General features: G+C 38.4%; 1 protein-coding gene and 1 pseudogene across 1 annotated transcript in view; one reads left to right on the forward strand and one right to left on the reverse strand.

Annotated features, from left to right (window-relative positions):
• The window catches only part of PPM1L (protein phosphatase, Mg2+/Mn2+ dependent 1L), a 234,903-nt gene that overhangs the window by 91,508 nt on the left and 119,128 nt on the right, over positions 1 to 24,267 (forward strand). The window lies entirely within an intron of this gene.
• LOC129073634 (60S ribosomal protein L26-like) lies at positions 617 to 1,441 on the reverse strand (annotated as a pseudogene).

Consider the following 24,267-nt stretch of genomic DNA (forward strand, 5'->3'; position numbering starts at 1 on the left):
TGGGTCCCACTGACTCTTTTTTAAAAACCACGTCCCAAGATCTTAGAACCTCACTCTCCCTTGTCTTTCTTGACCACCCCCCTGTTACTGCCCCAGAAGGAAGGAAGGTAAAAAGGATATATAATGAAAAATAGAATTCCAGAGTAATCCATTTACCTTCATTTAGTCATAGTTGCTTTCAAATCTTGATCAATTCTTTTAGCAAATACTTTTTGAGCAGCCACCATTTGCCAGGTGCTGGGTGTAAATGCATAAGTCAGACATGAGTTCTGTTCTCATGGGTAACCTCCGCCTTTGACATAGTGCCATTTCCCCAAGAGAGATCCTTCCTACCCCAGGGAAAGGCCTGGGCTCAGTGTTCATTGGGGAATTACATGTAGTGGTTTATTCTCAACAGAAAAGAAACAGTAGATGGCTGCAGAAAGTTCTGGGTAAAGATTAATCAAGATTGTCTAGGAAATTTTTATCGTATGAGTGGGTAGAAAAACTTGCCAGTTTCAAAGTTGCAAATTTAAAGAAAGGTATGTAACAAGCAATCCAATGATATTTATAAAAGATGGACTTTAATATCTTTTTCATTTTAAGTTTTTAATGGAAGTTTGTATACACTATTACTTCATTCCTGCATCTTCTCAATTGTTGCTTCCTTGTGTTTGCCCCTTTCCTTTCCTCTTTGGCGAGATTTGGCTTTATGTCCAAGGATCTTTTTGCAGTCTTTGTCCAGCTTTAGTCTAGTGATAACCACCTCGCTGGGGTAAATGCCCACATGAACAGTTGTACCATTAGCTTTCTCCCCCTGCACTCGTTTAATGTAGATGACATATTTCTTCCTGTAAACCTGGACTACTTTGCCAATTTGCTGCCCTTTGTGATGTCCTCACACAACCTGAATCTCACCCTTTTGGATAGGCTTGGATTGAACACTGTACTTCTGCCTCAGCTCTTTGGAAAGAGCTGTGAATCTTCCTGTGAATGTGAGAAGGTGCATTGAAATGTCTTTTACGGTTCTTGTGCCGGTCGGAAGTCACAAGGGGGTTGAACTTCCTTTTGACCACTGGTGCTTCTATGACAGCTGCAGATGGACTTTAACCTATGAAGTGTCCAAACTTCAGGTAAAAAGTTCTACACTTTAATCTACCAAATGTTGTCTGCAGATGAAGGCGACCCACTGTGGCAGTTTATACTGGTCCATAAAAACTGGACGCAGAAAAGGAAGGTTTTTTTTTTTTGAAAAGCGAAACAAATTTACAAAATTCTGGTATCTTTGTCACATCCATAATTAGTTTCTACAATATGCAATTCTGATGCCAAATATCAGAAAGCAGAGAGCTGGGGTGTCCTGGAAAAGTCAGTAATGAAGGCTCTGAAGTGGTTTCAGAATAATGACTAACCAAGAAGATGGACTTTCCAGTAACGCAGTTTCAGAGGAGACATGCTCCATGTTTATAAAATCATGAAGTTTGTGAATAGGGCAAATGTGAACTTGTTCATCAAATTCTAGGAACATTTTAAGGCTTTGCAAATGTAATTTTAGGGTAGATGGAAGGTCACGGGGTTATATTTTGTTATTGACCTTAAGGCCTAAGCTGTAGGTTAAACTTATATAAAACCACTTTAAGACAGATATCTTTTGCTCTTTTACTAATTAGCCTCCCTTGGATTAGTTTTAAAATTATTCTGCCTTTTAATGAATTTTGTTATAAGGCAAATGGGTCTTTTTAGCAGTTTTCAGATACAATTAGGAATTCTTTATTTCAGTGTGTGGTATAAACTTATTAGCTTAATACTCATTAAATAATGGATGGTAGTTTCATAGTATGGAATAGTAAAGAAATAGATAATGTTGAATGTGTATCTCTTAACATCAGAAGTTGTCATGGAGAGCAAATGTAATTTTTCTTAAAATCTGTTTTGATATTTCTGTCAGGGAGTAAATACCAAGCTGATAACTGGCCTCAGTTAATAAAGCACCTCTTGTGCTGTCCTGACCTATTACTGCTGCTGTGGCTCCCTCTCTGACGGCCATTGGGAGTTTTCTCCTCTCCACGCCCAGACAGGTACTTGGCTGAAGCTCTTCTGAATATCAAGAGAGTAAAGCCTCCTACTTGCAAACTGTCTGCTTTGTACCTAGGACTATGCAGAATGGTGATGCAGACATACTATTGAAGATTTTAATATTAATGGCATGGTTTCACTTTATTGGTTTTATAAATTATAAAGGCCAGTGGAGCTGTTTGCTAGATTTTACTGCAGGCTCACCTCATAAGGCATTAGTCCATGGAAACATGGCAAACCTTTACAATTTTATTTTGCTTTGTTGCAAAGATCCACGTTTGATGTACACTTTATAATTTACATTTCATTTAGAAATATTAAACATGTAGCACTTAATTCTTACTATTTTATATGATGATGTACTCAGGATGAGAATAATAATGCAGAAATAAGGATTACATTACCACATAATACAGTTGACTCTTAAATTACACAGGTTTGAATTGCGCAGGTCCACTCACACACAGATTTTTTTTTCTATAAATACCTGTACGTTTTCCTCTCTGTGGATGGGAGCTCACCGGCATGGAGGACTGACTGTATGCATTGATCTATGCCATTTAAGGTAGGGGGCTTGAGCATTCACGGACTTTGGTATCCAGGGGGCCCTGGAACCAATCCCCCACAGATACGGAAGGACAACTAAGTTTTTAAAGAATCAAAAGTTTTATGCATTATTCAAGGGTCAACATTATAAACATTGTCTTTGAATTGTAAGATTTTCACCTCAAAACCACTTTAATAGATCTCTCTTAAAAATCAAATGTATCTATACTATTGTAGAAAGGTATGATAATGGTAACCATCTGCCCCCCAAAAAAGAACTCCTTCTCCTTTATATTTTAGGTGATTTATCTTCATTTATGAGGTATTTTGAACAACTACTATGACATCTGATTACCTCTCTTTTTCTAATTCATAATCTCTCAGACTAATTCTTAGACTCAAACAAAAGCTTTTTTTAATTGTCTTTTTATACTCTTAGAATCAATTCATTCTATGATTTTTAAAAGAACTGAGAGAAAACATGATCAGCATACCATATGTAGTTACTGGAAATTACAGAGCTGTTTTTGAATTTTTAATGAACTCTTAAAAGTACCTGAAGCCTTAATTGATTTAGCAGGAATCTTAAAATCAGATTCCTATTTACTATTTGGCCTAAAGTCAGTTCCATATTCTTTTTCTTGCAGTGGAGCAAATGGGCTTGCTACGTTGTTTGTAGTATTTCTATCCTTCTATTTCTGATTGCAAGGACATGTATCTAAGTGCTAATCTAGGTTCTCTATCTCCCTCATCCTTTCTTCCTCCCGTGACACACATCTTGTACTGTTAATGTCATTAAAATTATATTAGTTATAGGGAACTTTCCATGATACTTCACATTTCCTAATCTCCTTCCCTCCCCTTCCTTTTCCCTAGATACCTAAATTTAGAAGAATTTTTTTTCTTGAATACAATATTTTTTAGTCAATATTGAAAACAGACAATTGTAAGCCTTTTCTTTGTTGGTGAAATATTGGAAATCAGATTAATTTTCTCCTTTCTGTTTATGGTTAAAAAAATAGTGGTAATGTTTGATGAATGGTTGGTGAAATGCAGCTGACATAGTGTATTTGGTGGCATGCTGTTATTCTAAAGGTCAAACAGCTGTGCCGAAGAGTCATTTAGTCCTTTTAAAAGGGACTTCTTTGGAAGCTGAGTTCCAGGACAGAACATCTATGACACTTCAGAATATTTAACTTAGTCCCAAAAATGACCAGAATTCAGGCTAAGTAACCTAAACCACTTGAGGTCCTACTAGATTACATTTTGGTCATCAGGAAAAAATAAAGTTGGTTTTTATGAGAGCAGGCTGATTTGTGAAAAGGCTTTGAAGAAATATCAGCCCTTAATGGGATCTGAGAAGTATAAGATAAGTGTTAGGCTGATACTCTAGAATGGCTTCTAAGACTGAGGAATTGGAGGCATCCCATTTTAATCCTTTGTAACCCAGCCACATGCGTCAAACTGAGCACTCTTAATACCTGTTATTTTTAAAAAGGGTAAGAGGCCGGCTTTTCTTACAGTTGGATAAATATAAAAGTGGCATCTGTTGCCTGTCTGCTCTATTCTCCCAACCTTGGTCGCAGGAAAGGAGGGCCCTGCCATTTTTCACCTGGGAATATAAGTGGCTGTCAGCAGATACAGTATCGGTGACCTCCTGGACCGTGGCTTGTCTTCAAGGAGCCCTGCCAAGACTTCCTTGTTGGGGCAGCTGGAGGACTTGGTTCAGGTTTCTGGGCTTTACATGCCCATAACATGCATGTACCACATGCCCATAACATTAATGCCAGCAGCCCTGGCATGCATCATGCCATTTATTTAGCACCCCTCCCTCCTGGCCACCGAGCAGGGCCTGCTTGTCGCTGGCCCCTCTTCCTTGGATGTGTTTCTATAAAAGTGTGGCTTTTTTTTTTTTTCTATTGACTCATTTCCATCTAGGACCACATCTGAGGAATAGGGACCTAGTTATTCTTGATGTAACTGCTTTATTTTACTAAGGTGGACAGCCCTGAGTCATAGTTTCACTATTAGTAAAAAGCTACCTATATTTTAAATAAAATACACTTAATCTTTGAATCTAAATATTTTTAATATGACACTTAGCTTTTTCCTTCCCAAAATGAGAAAGCTGCAAACAGAACTTTAAGAAATCTCCTATGCAGCTGCATACAAACATTTCAGATTTATGAAACGTGGTGCCTCTGGCCTCAAGTTGCTCCTGCTTTGGGTTTTAGACTCTGAGGTCCAGTCCTTGTTCATAAGGGAATCTTTTACCTGAAGTGAGTTTCTAGAATTGTGCTGTGATTAGAAGCCGTATCAGAGCTCTGAACTTAAAATCTGAGCTTTACCATATCTACTCAGAGACGTTGCTTAAGTTGCTCAGCTTCTCCAATGCTTGATTTTTTCATCTGTACAATGATATCAAGCTTATCAGGATGTTGGGAGGTTTAATGAGCTCGTGTGTGTGAAATCTAGTAGTACAATTCGCGGGACAGAGAAGGTGCTTCTTTTTTTCTTTCCCTTTTCTCCAAGTTACATGGATAATGGGACTTTGAGGAGCATTAGGGTAGAGGTAGGGCTTTAAAGTGATTAATATCATAATAGTGACAACATAACTATTTAGATATGAAAACTTTCTGCCTTTTTTTGGTGAATTTCCTGTTGACATCCTTTGCCCATTTCTATTGTTTGCTCAGCTTTGATTTGATTTGTAAAAGGTCCTAGCTATTAAGGCTATAAACATGTCAGGCATGTTGTAAATATTTTTCTGTTTTATCTTTTAACAGTATATATGGTGTTTTCTGCCTTGCAGGAATTTAAAATTGTGTTTTCATGTTGTGAGATCTGTTGTTTTTCTTGACTATAAGCAGCATCAGATGAATGACATATATTGATTTTAGAGATGTCATGTGAAAAATGAAAGTCTTTGATTCAGTGAAATTGAATATTAATATTTTCTTTCATAGTTTCTGCCTTTGGTATAATGAGTGTGTGTGTGTGTATGTGCGTGTGTGTATACACATGTTTGCACGTAAATTGGGCTTATTTTCAGTACTCCATAGAAAGATATTGCAGATATAACTGGGAATTTTCTCTCCAGTCAAGAAAATTCTAGAAAAAATGTTAGGCGCATAGAACTCAGAAGCCCTATCATGTACTTCGGGTATTGCTGTTGGAAGCTTTAAGTCCTGGCTTCCCTGTTGCCAGAATCACGTGTGGCCTTGGCTGCGGCTCTTGTCCAGCTGTCGCTGTAACTTGGTCCCTCCTGATACCTATCACTGTGGTTGCAACAATTCCGAATTTGCCCTGAGGATGGGGTTAGTATTTCCTGCCAGCACCTGCCACAGTCCCTTCCAGACCCTAAGTATAAGGGACGTGGGGGGAGGAAGAGGGCAAACCCCATAAAGCAGGGTGCAAGGTGGAGGCTAAAAGACCAGGTAAAAGCTCTCAGGGCAGAGTGCTCTCGCTGCTCCTTTGGCGCTGTAAAAAAATGTTGCTTTGCCCTCGTCTCCAGAAAAAGAGTTACGGTTGATCTAAGGCCAAGAAGCAACTGTTCTCCTAAAGTAATACAAGAATATAAGAATGCAATAGAAGATTGTTTATTTAGGAGTCAAGATACCAGAAGTGTCTGAATGGTTTAAGTAGGATTTTAAATTCATTAAATATTTAAAGAATCATGCCACCGTAATAATTAAGAGCCACTTATTCCGGTGCAAGGTATAGTAATCACCAGCGAATCATTAGTTGATGATGTCACAGTGGCCTAAGACTCACAGTGCAGACTGGATGGTAGGCACTTAGCAGAACGTTGCTGTGTCTCCATGGTGATTCATGAACTGTGACAGTTCTTTGTCATCGCTATGTTTTGGCAGGTAATGGTGCCCTTAAAGCCGTTGAATCTTAAAGCCTTAAAATATTGAGCCTTGAAATTGCAATTCATTGTCTGAAGTTGATAATTAGATTTACTGAGGTCCTCCCACATAAGACAGGTCTTTACACACAATTTATAAAAATAGAATATTTAATAGAGAATTATTTAAATTTATCATCAATGATATTTCATTTAAACAAATGTTGTAATATGGTTTTAGCTCTTAGCAAGCCCTGAAATGATGATGATGTTAAAGTGAAGGCAACTGTGGGAAAGAGCAGTTATTTTTAAATCTCAGTAGCAAGTGGGACCTGTCCACAGTCTGTTGCGTGCACCTTTGTAATTTCTCAGAAATTAAATATTATGAATCCCAAACTGGAAATTTATATATGTAACTTTAGACAAATGGGCTTTAAATTCAAGATTTATTCTGGGATGCCTTATAAATTTTTATTCCCTTTTTATCCCAGCTTTAAATGTATATAAATGTCAAGGCTTTAGTTTCAGCTGCTGTTATGCTTCTCTAAAAATTATTTTCTTATAGTTGGCACTGTTCAAATCCTTTTTGGAATAGGATTTTGAACTTCAGCAGAAAGAGAAGGTGGTTTGGATGAATCAAGAAGTGCATAACAGTGGAATCTAAAAACTACAACAACAACAACAAAAAAGAGGTTGAAAGACAGGTTTGAATTATTCCAGAGGAACAATAGTAGAGAGAGTAGAAAGGTGATATGTTATCATCAAGGTTTTCATGCCCATGAAGTCTTCGATTTTAGACTGGGGATTAGCTGTTTTCATCTCTGTTAAGGGCAGAATGAAAGAAAATGGTTTCAAGACTGAAACACATGAAGTTAGGTTAGATGAGGAATCATTTAGAAACACTTATTTGTCAGCCATCTAAATAAAACTAAGTATACCAATAATTTTGCCCCATTTCTTGAATTTTTCCTAGATAGCTTTTAAACTGACATGGGATGGTTAGGTGTTTCTCACGGTTATTTCCGCCCATGATGCAGTGATGTATTTTATTTCAGTAGGCTGTGTAGCTACATTATGTGCTTGTTTCCCTTCCTCCTTACTTCTCTCCCTCTCTTTCTTTCTTATTTTGTATGATATTAAAGAGTATTTTACATTTAGATGTCATTTAAAAATCATATTAAACCGTCTCTCTTTACTGTGGTTCATGTTATATTCACATAGCATAAGTAGAACATTTTTGTTGTGCAGAAAGTAACCACTTTTGTGTTCTAATTAAAGCACTCCTTTAAGCTATTATTTATTTTTTCCAGCAGTCCCCCAACACTAAAGTTATGTTATATGCAACACAGATCTTTTCTCCATCTTCCTCAGAATACTAATTGCCAGAGAAATAAGTCTTCGCCCACAGCTGGGCATCCCTGTGGTGTTGAAAGGAGATAGGGTTTTTAGTGGGCATGGAGGTAAATGCTGGCAGTCACTCAGCGGTTTAAGGAGTGTTTGTTGGTTGTTTTCTGTCTTTGCTCGGGGCTGGGAGGGTGGGGGGTGGTGGGCAAAGAGATGAGGCATATGAATTTTGGAGGCGAATGGTTTAAGGAGGTTTTATTGCATCCACACCTCTAGAAGAAATAAATGAATAGTCCTTTCAAAAGATATCATTGGCCCAAATCTCTTTTCTAAAATAATCCATTATTATTTTTTAAATTCTTTTTGCTATTTTCTTACTTTCTCTCTTCCATCTCTTTAAAGCTTCAGCAACAACTGGTATTTATGGAACACCTGCCATATGCCCTATACTAAGAACTGGGAATACAGCAGTGAACAAGGCAGACTGGCCGGGGGCCTGCTGTCTTGGAGGAACATTTCTCCATTTTTTTGTGCTTCCTTATATGACAAGGAACAAACTGGAATTAATGCCTGAGATGTAGCATGTAGTTAATATTTTGACTGTATTTTAATTTATTGTTAAAGTAACATAAGAAAAACACTAAAAATACTACTAGCTTTATACATTCAAAATTGATATAAACATAATTAGCTCTACTGTTTAGGATTTCAGGAGAATCAGCTACTCGCCTGTCAGCATTTGTATTTGCAAGTTTGCAAAGGATTTAGGTGGATCTTTTATCCTAATATTTAGATAGTGTCTAAATTTAAAAAAATCATTGTGCAAAATTTCCTTGCATGTGAACAGTCACGTTGGCATGGGAAGTTTTTTCTTCCCACCTTAGCAGGGCACCTGCTTTCCTGAGGCCAGCAAAAACAAGGCAAGGAGAGTCTTTCGGCTGTGAAGGCCAAGGCAGGGGTGTTCAAGGTGCTAATGAGCATGTGTGGACACCCTTCCCGTAAAAGCCATGCTCTAAATACTGCTTACATTCTGTAAACAATACCACTTGCTATAGTCAGATACACACATTTTTCGATTAATTAGATGCCTATGTGCCATCCTGGCAATTTAATCATTATTTGGAAAATCTTGTTTTAAATTTAGAAGAGCTGACCTATGTATAGGTGGATTTTGGAATGTTACCTACCCTAGTACTGGGTACATACAAGCCCATCCTCTGTGAAGACAGCAAGCACATTTCTATTCATGGAATATTCACAGCATTAGAACTCAACCTTGCTCCAGCAGCATTATGATTTTAGTTAGCTTAACTACTTCATGGTGAGGAATTTCCTTTTCCTCATGGATTGCATCATGGATTGCATCATGGATTGAGGATTTGGCCTCATTCCAGGTTAAAACCTGGTTATTAACCAGGCTCTGTTCTTGCTCTGTGCTGCCAGAAAAGGGTATGATCTTTTCATTTCAAAGTTGTAGAGGGCTGTTAGTTTTCTGTGTATATCAGACACTCCCTGGGATTTTGGCTACGCAGCATCTGAACCTCTATTCTTATCTGGAGTGAATTCTTCGCTGTATGGGCCTCCTCCAGCAGGGATCAGATCCTTCATCTTCTTGTCCCTGGATGCTGGGTCTCAGGCATGTGACATAGGCTAAGGTGAAATTTCAAGATCCAGAATCATTCAGAACTTGAATCTTGAGGGCGTGACTCAAAGAAGCACGGACATTTATTCTTGTTAGCAGTGGTGGTGTTGAGAGTCCAGCAACTTGACTGTCTAGTCACACAGGGGTGCTGAGAAAGGTGTGTTGCCTGGATTCTTCTGCGGCTGAGACTCCTGTTTTCCAGTCTCTCTTGATTCTGGCTCATTTCCAGGCCAGACTTTCAGCTTTTCCTTTCAGTTAGAAAATTCTCAATATCCTTCAAATAAACTCTTTTTTTCTTGAGTCTGCCAAAGTTGGTTTCTATCGCTTGTATCCAAAACTCCTGGCTGATTTATTGTGTGAGGGCTAACTGTGGCTGGTTATATTTTCCAAAAATGGTCTCACCAATATATATCCCATCCTTGATGGCCTTCTTACAGTGCAGTTTCACAGTCCTGCAGTAAGGGGGGGGGGGGCTGGAGAATGCAGGAGAACGATGATGGGTGACTTCCGAGGTGAGGCCGTAAAGGCAATACAGTTTCCTCCTGGTTCCCTTTCCATCTTGTGACCTGTGCCTTGTGAGCCCCACGTCCAGGTACCCTGAATCTGCCACGCTAGAGAAAGCACCTGGCAAGCCTGTGTCGAATTAGGGCGGGATGCCAGAGGAGCCCCAGCTGTTCAGCTTCCAGCTGATTGAGTTTTCCCAGTGAGTAAGCTCTTAGGTGATTTCAGCCCCCAGCCTCTGAGCTGGTCCAGCAGATGCTGAGTGGAGCAGAAACAAACGCTCTCCGTTGCCCTGTCCAGATTGCAGATCCATGAACAAAATAAACATTGCTATTGTCTGAAGCTAGGTTGGGTTTATTATACATTATATAGCTGGAACTGTGACTACTATAAATATGCAAACCAGAACATCCAAGTTGCAAATCCTAGCAAAGAATTATGCCTTCAGGATTGTTAAAGACATGACTGTTGATGTGGAATGGACTTCCTGATCTAGTTTCCTCCTTTTGCATTTTATAGATTAAGAGGGTGATTGTCGTTTGGTCTATTGTAGAATTACTTGGCTGACACAACATTGCAGAGCTTTATTGTCGTTGAAAATGCAAGCTTTCAAGATTATCTTCAACATTGAGATATTAAAAATATTAATTTTTTAGATATTTAGAGTAGCTTTCCATCTGATGCCATTGCAGCTGTGATAAAATGTTGCTTGGAAGTCCCCTGTGTAAATATGTCTCTAAATGTAAATTCATTCCCTCTGTTAAGACTCAAACACATCTTTCAAGAAGCAAGATGAAAATTCTACTTTTTTAAAAGTTTATTTTATTGATTATGCTATTACAGTTGTCCCAATTTTTCTCTTTGTCTCCCTCCACCTGGTACCCATCTTTGCCCAGCAATCCCCCCTCCTTAGTTCATGTCCACGGGCCATGTATTTAAGTTCTTTGGCTTCTCCATTTCCTATACTTTTCTTAATATCCCCCTGTCTATTTTGAACCTACCAATTATGCTACTTAATCCCTGTACCTTTTCCCTCATTCTTACCCTTCCCCTACCCACCTGATAACCCTCTGAATGATCTCCATGTCTATGATTCTGTTCCTGTTCTAGTTGTTTGCTTAGTTTGTTTTTTAGATTTGGTTGTTGATAGTTGTGAGTTTGTTGTCATTTTATTGTTCTTAGTTTTGATGCTCTTCTTTTCTTACATAAGTCTCTTTAATATTTTGTGTAGTAATGGCTTGGTGATGATGAATACCTTTAGCCTTACCTTGTCTGGGAAGCACTTTATCTACTCTTCCATTCTAAATGATAGCTTTGCTAGATAGAGTAATCTTGGTTGTAGATCCTTGCTTTTCATCATTTGGAATACTTCTTGCCAGTCCTTCTTGCCTGCAGTTTCTTTTGAGAAATTAGCTGATAGCCTTATGGGAACTCCTTTGTAGGTAACTCTCTGCTTTTTTCTCTTGCTGCTTTTAAGATTCTCTGTTTATCTTTAACAGTTGGCATTTTAATGATGATGTGTCTTGGTGAGGTCCTCTTTGGGTCCATCTTGTTTTGGACTCTCTGTGCTTCCTGGACTTGTATGTCTATTTCCTTTGCTAAATTAAGGAAGTTCTCTTTCATTATATTTTCAAATAAGTTTTCAATTTCTTGCTCTCCCTTTCCTCATTCTGGTATCCCTATGATTCAGATGTTGGCATGTTTGGAGATGTTCCAGAGTCTTACATTCTCCTAATTTTTTTTGAATCCTTGTTTCTTCACTTTGTTTTGGTTGATTGTTTATTTCTTCCTTATGATCCAAATTGTTGATTTGAGTCCCAGTGTTCTTCCCTTCACTGTTGGATTTTTCTTTATTTCACTTAGTGTAGCCTTTATTTCTTCCCTTATGTTTTTGCCATACTCAATGATTTCTCTGAGCATCCTTATCACCAATGTTTTGAAGTCTGCAGCTGATAAGTTGGCTATCTCCGTTTCACTCAGGTCTTTTTCTGGAATTTTGTTCTGTTCTTTCATTTGGGCCGTATTTCTTTTTCTCCCCACTTGACAGCCTCCCTGTGTTTGTTTCTGTGTATTAGGTAGAGCTGTTTTGACTCCCAGTCTTAGCGCACCTGTTATGTTGTAAGTGGCAGAGCCTTAGGTATTCATTAGGGCGGGGCAGCCCACTTCACTGCTTTGTGGCGCTGGGTGTTGGAGAGAGGTTAGAGACAGGACAGTGGTGCTGTCTCGGCTCTGGAGGCTTGTCTGGCACTAACCCTGTTTCCAGTCCCCACTGGAAGTGTTTACCCACTTCCCATATGTGGCTGGTGCCCTTCTAGCTACTGCCTTGGTGATGATGCCAAGAGTGGGTGGTTTTGAGTAAGTTCTAGGAGTATGGGGGTTTTTTAAATAGACTCTCCTGAGAAATCAGCTGTGTCTTCTGTCGCCCCAATCCTCACTGGTTTTCACAGCCAGAAGTTGTGAGGGTTTATTTTCCTGAGGCTGGAACCCTGGGCTGTGTGGTCTGGACTGGGGCTGGGATCCCTCACTCCCAAGGTATCCCTCCCTATTTTTATCTACCACATGTGAATGTGGGACCACCCGTTCCACCGCCACCTCTGACTCTAGGCACCACACCACATCTTTTCTGCCCCAGCTCCCCTTTCTCCACTATTCCTACCTTTCTGGATGGATGTGGCTTCTTTAAATCCTTGGCTGTCAGACTTCCATACAGTTTGATTTTCTGGCAGTTCTGGTTTTTTGTTTTGAATTTAGTTGTGATTCTTCATGCGGTTGTGTGAGGGGGCAAAGCATGTCTACCTATGCCTCCATCTTGACTGGAAGTCCCTCTACTTTTCTTTTGGTTTGGATGTCCTACTTGATGGGGGATTTAGAAGGAGTTTTAGAAATTAAGTAAAAATATCCAAGAGTTATTGAGGATTTACTATTGCCAGGCACTATGCTAAGTGCCTCCATGTCTTCTCATTTAAGCAGCACAAGAATCTTACGAGGTAGAGTTATTGCACTCTTTGTTTTATGGGTGAAGACACACATTTAGGTTAAATAAAACTTGCCCAGGTCACATAGCTAGAGGCTGGGATTTGAACCTAGGACTATGTGTCTCCAGGGTCAGTGTATTTATAACCACGGTGCTCTGCAGCCAGAATGTCTATAAGGGTTACATCAGCATTTCAGTTCCTGTCTTCCTCTTCCTTGTCCTGAATTACCTTTAATGCCCCTAAAATTCAATGACTACACACACAAACTCTAGCTTTTTTGTTTCCTTTTCATTTCCCTTTCAGAATCAGACTAATATGCACTTTATATACCTCCTATTTATTATGAGCTTTCGTCTCCAAGTCTTTTAATGGGCTCTACTTACTCTTTTAGGAAAACATATGCTTTCTGGGGATCTTAATGGTCTGTGTGGCACCTTTTCCATTTCTTTTTTTTTAATGGATCAAATCTACTTTTTGTAGGAAGCGGGCAAGTGCTGCAAAATAATTTATTTTCATTCCTACCTCTAGTATTTCAAATTGGAGTGACTTGTGACAGTAATTCAAGGACGGAGGCTTCTGAGGGAAGCACTAGGAGACTATTCTGGTTTTGTGCCTGTGTGTGTGCATGCGCTCTCCCCGCCACACTTCTTAGCATGGAATGATGGCAAACTGCTGACCTACAGCTGAAGGAGAACAAAGAAAATCATATTGATGTTGAATGAGATCCTGAATGTTTTAGCATTTTTAAAATATGTACATCATGCCTAGCTTCACCAGCATAGATGATTTTTAGGAGAACAAGATGTTAGAAGAAATTTATCTCTGTGCTTCTCTCCCAAGCCCAGACCTCCTCTCTGAAAATGTTCCTGTATGTTACTACAGATGCTATGCTATTACCATATGCCAGCACCACAGCATTGAAGATATAGAGGAATTGATTTCCTAGCAAACAACAAGCCCCTGGAAAGTCAGCGCTCTCATACACTCTGTACCAAGTTTCCAGAAGTCCTTTCAATGCAAAGGCTCCACAAAGGCACACTGCAGCGGTTGAAGTGCTTTGCTGGGAGCTGAGCTTGTCCCATTTTCTCCAATGACCCAGAAGGGAATGAAAAAAAGACTCCATGTTGTTTTTGAGTCTTGTACATAGCAACCTGAGCCTAGCATGTGACAAAAAGCCTGTGCTGTTTTTTATATTCCTTGTGAATGACTTCTGCACCTAGGCAACGAATCATAGGCTGGGGACCCCAAACTACAGAGCGAAAGAGAAGTTTTACTAATTAGCCACAAAGAAAGAGACATTGCCGCATTCTAGAGCATCTAGGTTTGCAAGAATCCAGCCAAGGATAAAGCTTTGCATTTTTAAAAAGCATATTATTTGCTCTGGTATTTCACAGCAGAGACCTAGATTTAACTTGAAGACTCTTCTAAGGGTTGTTTATTATGAGCCGTGTGTGTACCATGGGTATAAATCTGTCTTCAAACTGAGGTCAGTAAGAAATACAATCAAAAAATTCTTTTTTTAAGGGAAATATTTTATGCAACTTTTAATTTGTTATCACTTGGATTGCCCAAATTACGAAGCTGGTCAGTCCGTCTGAAGAATGAGTGAATCCTCTATAGACTGTAAATTGGAAAATAGGGCCTTTTATTCCTAGACCATAATTAATGGAGCTGGATATATCTCAGGTAGATGAAAGTATCGTATTCTAAAAGGAAGAACTCTCCCTAAGGTCCTTCTCCCTTGTTCCTATCTTTATGAATGCTCATTATGTTTCCTTTTGCTTTTTAGCTCTATATAAGGTACTGGTAGGTGACAGAAAGCAAACAGGATAAGGGAAGAGAGAATTTTTTGCCCCAAGGATCTCATTAGTTGGACAATATATATACATGAAAATGTTTAGTAACAATCTTGGTGGCATATGATTAAAAACCAGAATGGATTGGCAGATAACAAGTTCTGTAGAACATGGTTTATCAAATTAGAATCCCATAGAATACTTGTTGAAGCAGATTTCTGTGTCCTACCTCTAGAGTTTCTCAATCTGCAGGTCTAGGGTGGGGCCCAATAACTTGGATGTCCAATAAATTCCCAGCTGCTGTTGATGCTTGATGCTGCTGATCTGGACACCACAGTGTCCTAATTGCTGCTCTAGGAGAGCAGGGGATGGAGAGGTGACGGCAAAGGTATGACTGAAGTGAACTGAGATTGTGCTTCCCATCATCCCTCACGGGCTGCAGTTACCCACGCTTCTTTTCTGGCCCATTTAAGGAGGACAGCTTGTAGCACTCTTTAAAATAATGCCTTTTGATTTCATAAGCAGAGTGTGCTTTTTCCTATAATTAGGCAATTCTTCACAAGGAGAAGAAGTTTATACTATCTTCTTAGCAACAGTAGAGAAACAATATTCTTGTTGTTGCTTTGACTATTATTTTATCATTCCCCTACTTCCAGCGTTCACCTCTACATTCCCTATTGCACATTAAGAATTTTTTTCTGCAGCCAAATGCGAATAGGAAAAATATGTTTTAGGATTCACAACCTATTAAGTTAAAATTAGGAAAATGGAGAGGAGAAAAATACAGAAATAATGTAGGGTGAAGAGTTCAGAAAACAAGTTTCCTTGGAAGGGATTATTTGGTGCTTTTGAGAAGAACATTCACTGATTGAATACATACATTTTGAGAGAAAAAGTGCAATAACACTTTCCCATCCTCTAAATGGGGGCTTGTCATAATGTTTAACTGCAGCGAAGTGGGATGTTTTGTTGCTATTACGTTAGTAGGAATCCAAATACATGTTCCAAGTACACTATGTTACTGGGGAAATAGCATTTTGCAGGGTTTTTGTTGTTACTGTTAAAGCAAGGAATTTTTACTTAAATACGTTTGAATCCTTAACTTAAATACATTTGAAGTTTCTGTCAAAGACCAGGAAGAACTGAATAAAAATTTTTCCTAAAGTATCTGTCCTGTGCTAAAACCAGTTTGTAACAGGCTGATAACTTAAGGTCTGAGTCTTGATTAGGTCTTGATCTAATCAAGTTGATTTGGGGCATTTTGAACAGGAACACTCTACCAGAAGTCCGGCTCCCCTCCTACCCACATTCTGCAGTTTTATCGCTTTCCTCCATTGTCTCCCACTGATACACATTCAGCTCCCAAAAATACAGGGATATTAGGGTTTTGGAAAACAGTGAAACTCAGTATCTATTTCATAGGACAGCAGTTCTTTGTTTTACTTTATGGTGATTTTTAAAATGCTTACTTGCCTGTGTTTCTTAATATAGAGAGCAGCTTGTTATTCCCATTTTTCAGTAGCATTTAAAAAATACCACTCTCTAAGGTAATGTTCTTCTATCTTGAAGCAGACGAGTGCATGCATATAATTAGGCACTAATGAGGACTATTTTTTGCAAAGATTTTAACTACAGGTTTGGACAATAATCCTTTGGATGTAAAGATGCATGCTACATGATGTCTGTTACTTTTGTTTTTATTTCTAAGAAGATTGAAGACCTGGTTCTAAGAGAAGGCACCATATCCTTTAAATGTTTTCTTCCAACTTTTTTTTTTTTTTTCATGATGAGGAAATGACTGAATTATACTGTCAATTTCTTAAAACTGAGTTAACAATTTTTCTTAATTTGGCAATAGCATAGGAACAGAAGGTTACAAGAGAGGCCAGTATGAGGAAGTGTGTTGAGACTAATTTGTACATAATTCTGTTCTTGACCATAGTCTTTTCAGAAAAATTTTAAGACACTCCTTCTCTTTTTTCTTAAAATGGAAGAATTCTCCAACATGACTCCTAACACTAGAGTTATGGTGATTTAAGAATCTGCTTCCATTTTCAACTATTCTCTTGAGTGTTTTTTAATGTCTTTTATTTTTTAAGAGGTCTTATTTATTTATTTTTATAGAGAAAAATAAATGGGGGAAGGGAGGGAGGAAGAGGGAGAGAAACATCAATTATGGTTGCTTCTCATATGCCCCCCACTGGGGACCTGGCCCACAACCCAGGCATGTGCCCTGACTGGGAATTGAACCAGAGACCCTTTGGTTCACAGGCTGGCACTCAATCTACTGAGCCACATCAGCCGGGACTTGAGTGTTGTTGTTGTTTTTTTTAAACATATATATTTATTCTTCCTTTTCAGAATCCTTGATAGGGTTTTCTTGCTATCATACATATCCAATGACTTCACTCTCTTATAATTTGCATCTTATCTCCCAAGATGCTTTTTGAAGCAGTCAAGTAATTATATTCAATATCATTAATCTTTAAATAGAGGGAAGGAGAAAGATTATCTGGCTCATATATATGGTTGAATAGCATTTAAAATTTGATCTTAACCTTAATTCCCCAAGAATAATACTTTCACTACAGGCTGATGTAATCTGTTTTGCCTATGATAATTTATTAGAGCAGACATTGCAAAGGAAAGGAAATATCTGATTTTGGATTCTTTAGGACCTTTCCCAGGCTACCACATCTATCACAGAATAACCACTTAGTTAAAGTTTCAATGAATGAATGAACGAACAAAGAAACATATAAATCTTTGAGGAAAAGTATACATATTTCTCACCAGACTGTTACATTGCTCACAATTTATAATGTACATTGACGCATCATTATCACCCCAAATCTATAGTTTACATTAAGGTTCATTTTTGGTCTTGTACATTCTATGGGTTTGGCCAAATGTACAGTAGTTCCCCCCTTATTCATTGTTTTATTTTCCATAGTTTCAGTTACCCACTATCAACCAAGGTCAGAAAATATTAAGTGGAAAATCCTAGAAATAAATAATTCATAAATTTTAAATTGCATACCATTCTGAATAGTGTGATGAAATCTCATGCTGTCCTGCTCTGTCCCACCTGGGACATGAGTCATCCCTTTGTCCAGTGTGTGTGTCTGTGTTGTATAGTCTCTTAGGAGCCATCTTGGTTATCAGCTTCACTGTTGTGGAATCATGGCGTGCAAGAGTGGTGAGGCTGGCAATTTGGAAAGCCAAGGAGAGCCATAAAGTGCTTCCTTCAAGTGAAAAGGTGAAAGTTCTTGACTTAATAAGGAACGAAAAATATTGAATTATGAAGTGGCTAAAAATCTTTGGTAAGAATGAATTTTCTATTCATGGAATTATGAGGAAGAAAAAAGAAATTTGTGCTACGATTTGCTGTTGTACCTCAAACTGTAAGAGTTATGGCTATGGTGTGTGGTAAGTGCTTAGTTAAAAATGGCAAAGGCATTAAATTTGTTGGTGGAAGACATAAACAGAAAATGTGTCCCAATTGATGGTGATGTTTTACACCAGAAAGCATTGAGCCTATATGAAGACTTTGGCAAGGGATCTTCTGGAATGAGTAACACCAAGCCATTACTAGAAGTAAGGGACACAGATTCAGGAAAAACATAATGTATTTAGGGTTCAGTACTATCTGTGGTTTCAGGTGTCCACTGTGAGTCTTGGAACGTATCCCCTGTAGGTAAGGTGGGGGCTACTGTACAGTAACATGCATCTACCATAGTGTCATATGGAGTAACTTTACTGCCCTAAAAATCCTGCGTTCTCTGGATATTTCCCCTTCTTCCACCTTAACTCCTGGCAACCACTGATCTTTTTACTGTGTTCATCATTTTGCCTTTTCCAGAGTATCATATAAGTGGGATCATATAACATTTCAGGTTGGCTTCTTTTACTTAGTAATATGCATTTAAAATTCCTCCATGTCTTTTTATGGCTTGGTAGGTCCTTTTCTAAAAGCATTGAATAATATTTAATTGTCTGGATATACCACAGTTTATTTATTCACCTACTGAAGGACATCTTGGTTGCTTCCATTTTGGGCAGTTATAAATAAAGCTGCTGTAAACATCCATGTGCAGATTTTTGTGTGGGCACAGTTTTCAACTCCTTTTGATAAATACCAAGAGGCATGATTGCTGGATTGTGTGGAAAAGTATGTTTAGTTTTGTAAGAAACTGCCAAATAACCTTCCAAAGTGGCTATGTGATTTTGTGTCCCCACCTGCAATGAATGACAGTTCCTGGTCGTTTCTTGTCCTTGTCAGCATTTATGCAAATTTGTTGTCAGTGTTCTAGGTTATGGCCATTCTAATGGGTGCATAGTGGTATCTCGTTGTTTCAATTTGCATGGTTTGTCACCTGTTGTCTGTTAAGGTCTTTAGCCCATTTGTAATCAGGTTTTCTATTGCCTTATTGTTGAGTTATAAGAGTTCTTTTTTTATTATTATCTTTTAAAGATTTGCATTTATTTTTATTTTTAGAGAGAGGGGAAGGGAAAGAGAGAGAGGGAGGGAAACATTGATGTGAGAGAGAAACATCAATTGGTTGCATCTCATACATGCCCAACCAGGAACCGAACCTACAATTTAGGCATGAGCCCTGACTGAAGTTGAACCAGTGACCTTTCATTTTGTGGGATGACATTGAACCAATGAGCCACACCAGTCAGGGCTTAAGCATTGTTTTCATGTTTTGGATAACAGCCCTTTTCCAGAGATATATATCTTTTGCTAATATAATCTCCTAGACTGTGGCTTTTATTTTCATCCCTCAAGCTGACTTTAATTTAATTTTGACTACATGGTATACTCACAGTGTAAAATTTACAAGGTATTGTATAAGTTCCCTAGGGTTGCCATAACAAAGTACCACAAACTGTGGGTGGCTTTAAACAATAGAAATTTATTCTTTCACAGTTTTGGAGGCTCTAAGTCTGAAATCAAAACACTGTTAGGGCCATGGTCTCTCTGAAGGCTCTAGGAAAGAATCCTTCCTTGTCTCTTCTAGGTTCTGCTGGTAAGGGGAGATCCTTGGTGTTCCTTGACTTGCAACTATTAATCCCATCTCTGCTTCTGTCATCACATGGGGTTCTCCCTGTGCATCCCTTTTGGTTTGTATCCCATTTTCTCTGTTCTTAAAAGGACCTTAGTCATTGGATTAGGGCCCACCCTCATCCACTGTGACCTCTTCTTAACTTGGTTATATCTGCAAAGACCCAACTTCCAAATAAAGTCACATTCACCGATATAGAGAGGTGGTGATGTTCAACGACTTAAGCATATTTCATTTTGGGGATACAACTCTATCTAATACAGTGATTAAAGTGTGTAAGTGACATGTTTCCCTCTCACTGCTGTCCCTCAGTTGCCCTCCTTGGAGATTACCAATGTTATTTTAGTTTCTTTTAGTAACTTCAACTAGCCTAAAAATGATCTAACTAGGGACAAGTCTCATTTTCTCCTAGAAGAGCCAGTCTTGTTCTCATCTGTTTCATTCACCAACACTTCCTGATTTTTAGTCATCAGATTTATCCCGTGTCCTTGACTGGGTTCAGGGATGGGGAAGAAACGGTAAAATAAATGTTCAAGTACAAACTAAATATAGTGAACCTATATTAATCATTGAGTGAAATGTATTCTACGTCAACGTGACTCCCTCATTAAATGTCAGACATTATGTGGGTAGCACTTATTCACTCACTTGCTGGCACAAAGTAGGTTTTTGCTAGTTTTAAATTCTAGTAAAGTGTTGCTAGTTTTAAATCCTAGTAACTTTAAATCTTATAACATTTGGTTGTGAGATTTCTTATTTAGATGTGTATTTCTAAATGAGTTTGAAATGAATTTGTTGCTCTGTCTGTATTATATTGTGAAAATGATGCAGTTAAAGTAAAACTTTGTTATGAGGCATGGCTTTATTGAATTAGATGAAATTTATGAAAAATAGTTTTGTTCAATGATACATAACAAAATATGCGTTCATATCCCATGCCGTCTAAAAATATGAAATATGTATACAAAAACTATAATGCTGCATAGTAATGTAGTAAATGATCTGTGGAGTCCTGAGGTAAGCAACCAACATGTTTAATTTTGTTTAGTCTAGGGTTTCCCATAAAACTGTTTTTAATAAACAATTATCTCTCTCATTACTGCTGTTCTTCTGAATGCACTTGGAGAAATAAAGGTCTAAAAGTGGAATGTAGAGTTAAAACATTAAGTCAGAAGTGAGGCAATGAGAGGAGAAAGGTAGAACTTTGATTTAGGATCATTTTGTTGCCATAGAAACCATTGGCTTCCTGTGTAAGAGGTTGGGGGAGAGGGAGGATAGGGTAAAGATCCATCTGGGGGGAATCCCAGCACTGCTACTGTGTTGCAGGCTCCCTAGGCTGGGCAGGTCCACTTGAGACTCAGGTAGACAGAAGAAGACGTGTGGAGCCTTGCGGATGCTTGACATGCCTTTATTTGGGAGAGTCACAGAGGCCACGAGCCCATGTCTATGCCGGCACCTGACTCTCTCCCTTGTTCAAAGCTCCTACCCCGTAAGTACTAGCCCCAAACAAAGCCGGCTGCAGGCCAGAATGTGAAGTAACCTAGCATGAACTGTGCATGCAAGCCTACTCAAGGCTAAAGGGCAGTTTATTGCACTGGGCTCAAGGCCATGAAACCCAGGCTCGAGGCTGTGAGAACACTGCTTTATCAGACTCCTTCAAGATTGTGTGAAGCTGCTCCCTCCGGTTACCCCTGCATCTGGGTGAGGAAGCCAGGCTGCCTCTACTTACCCTACAGCTACTTAGTAGTTATGTGACCTTAGACAAGTTGCTGCATTTTCTAAGCCTAAATTTCTTCATCTCTATAGGGGGAAGACACAGTTCCTATCCCTAAATTTACCGTCTAATTGGAGGATGAGATCACAAGACCTGTGATTATATAACAAGAATATGATTATTGCTTTAAGAGAGATTCACAATGGTTGGGGGCCGAGTTTAAAGGAGGTAGAAGCTAGACAAGTGGACAGTCTGGGAAATTTCATGGAGGAGCTAGCGTTTAGGTAGGTAGGTCTATGTGAGTTAGTAAGACTGATGTTAGAAGACTAGTTAGTGGGGAGCAAGAACAAAGGTATGGAGATGGAAAAGAAAAGACATTAGCAAGAAAAGGAATAGCAAGTGTCTTATTTCTCCCAAGACAGTAGAGATTAGCAGTCATTTTAACTTGGTAACTTGTGTGCTGTAGGAGACCCAGTGGTACAGATCATTTTAGCAGTGCTAATGGTGGCTTTTGAGTAAACTAATGCATCTAATAAGCACTGCGACACCACTGCCAAGTAAATAACCTTGTATTTGATTAAAATTTAGCTTTCTCTGGATGTCGTTAAAAACTTGGTCGCTGTACTAAGGCGCCTATACACATAATAAGACCTGGCACAGAGCCCCTGTGCAGTGGGCCAGGCCGTTCTCATACGTATTTCGGGATTTCTAAATTAGTGTTGAGGGAAAACTCAAAAGATGAATCAGATGTCAACAACATTAAATAAAGTAAAGCAGTTTTCTTTACTCTTAAACTCAGAAAGTATACTATGTTCAGGTGCAGTGTGAGCCCTGTGGAGGGAGACTGTGCGTGGCATTTCCCGAACATTTTGGAGCTCAGAACGTTTTGTTTTCTGAGTTCATGTTAACATTTCCCCAAAGATGTTCTTTTCCAGTCGTCAAAATCAGTGTTGTTTTTTTTTTTAAGATATTATTTATTTATTTTTAGAGAGAGGGGAAGGGAGGGAGAAAGTTAGAGAAGCATCAAAATGAGAGAGAGCGCGGTTGCCTCTCACGTGCCCCCTACTGGGGACCTGGCCCACAACCCAGGCATGTGCCCTGACTGGGAATTGAACCAGTGGCCTTTTGGTTCACAGGCTGGCACTCAATCTACTGAGCCACACCAGCCAGGGTGAAATCAGTGTTCTTAATATCGATGGAGTTTTTTCAAAAGTAGATGCTCTATCCTTTTCCTTACCCATACTCCATTTCAGTGTATCAGACTTTTGAGGGGATAGGGGTGAGGCAGGTACTCAGAAGGTTAGCAGTGTAGGCTTCCTGGCAATTCTGGTATCTCCTGGTCACTCCTCCAACTCCCACTCCATAAACTCTACTCCTCTGACCTCACGTAAAGTACTATAACTCATTCTGTCAGTTGCATGAACAGTTAAAGCTCACTTGCCAAATCCCTAATTGCTAAACTTTTGCAAGAAAAATCATATTAAAAAGTTGTGAAGAGAAATATAAATGCAAACTTGTAAGCAAAGGGAAAGTAGGTTATACATCACTTCTAGAATAGCAGCAGATCATTGGAATAGAGTGAAATATGCTTGGACTATTATCATGCAAAGGAAATATAATTTAGAATTTATAAGTTTATTTCTAAACCTAATATACTTTGATATTTTATAATCTATATTAATATTTTAAGCCTACATCAATGTATTTTCAAACTCACATTAGTGTATCCTCAAACCAAATTATATGATATATAGAAAACTTTCTGTTATAGGTTGGGGTTTGATATTTTGATATGGAGATAAAACAAGGACATAATTTGGCTCAGAAATATCAAGAATCTGTTTTGCAATTGAAACACACACCCTAAAATTCATATGGCATCTAAAAGGACCCTTGAATAGTCAAAACAACCTTATTTTGGACTCACACTTTCTGGTTTCAAAACATACTACAAAGCTATAGTAATCTAATAGTGTAGTATTAATGCAGGACAGGCATATGGGCCAATGGAATGGAACAGAGAGCCCAAAAATGAACTCTTACAGATATGATCAAATAATTTTTGACAAGAAAACAGAGACCATTCAATGGGGAAAGGACAGTCTTTTCAACAAATGGTCCTGGGAAAACTGTATACCCACATGCAATAAGACTGGATTCTTACTTCACACTATACACAAAAATTAACTGAAATTGATCAAAGATAAAAACTTAAGACCTAAAACTATAAAACTCTTGCCAAAAAAATATAGGAGAAAATCTTCAGGACATTGAATTTGGCAGTGATTTTTTGCATTATGATGTCAAGTGTATAGCAACAAAAGAAAATACAGACAAATTGTACGTTTTGACAATTTAAAACTTTTGTACATCAAAAGACACTATCGACAGGTTCAAAAGGCAGCTTACAGAATGGGAGAAAATATCTGCAAATTACGGATCTGAAAAGAGATTAATATCCAAGATATACAGATTGTTTTTTTAAAAGAAAAATGTTATCATACTATTTTTGTGAGGTCAAAGATAATTAAAATACAAACGTTAAAAATTCAGCTTTTTAACTAATACATCTCTTTGCATGTTCCTTTTGTTTCTTAAGATTGTTAGCACTTCTTTAAGAAATGAGAAAGAATTAAAGGTTCTATTACATGTTTTCATCTCTGAAAGCAACAGAATTACAATTAATGATTAGACTTCTAGAATTTATTGATAATAAGTGTCAGTCATGTCAGTAGAACTCATTATTCTTTTTGCTGTATAACTCTATTCCTTTTT

Source organism: Pteronotus mesoamericanus, unplaced genomic scaffold, assembly GCF_021234165.1.
Source record: "Pteronotus mesoamericanus isolate MK-2021 breed Mesoamerican mustached bat unplaced genomic scaffold, CSHL_Meso_final contig_116, whole genome shotgun sequence".
NCBI classification, from domain to species: domain Eukaryota; kingdom Metazoa; phylum Chordata; class Mammalia; order Chiroptera; family Mormoopidae; genus Pteronotus; species Pteronotus mesoamericanus.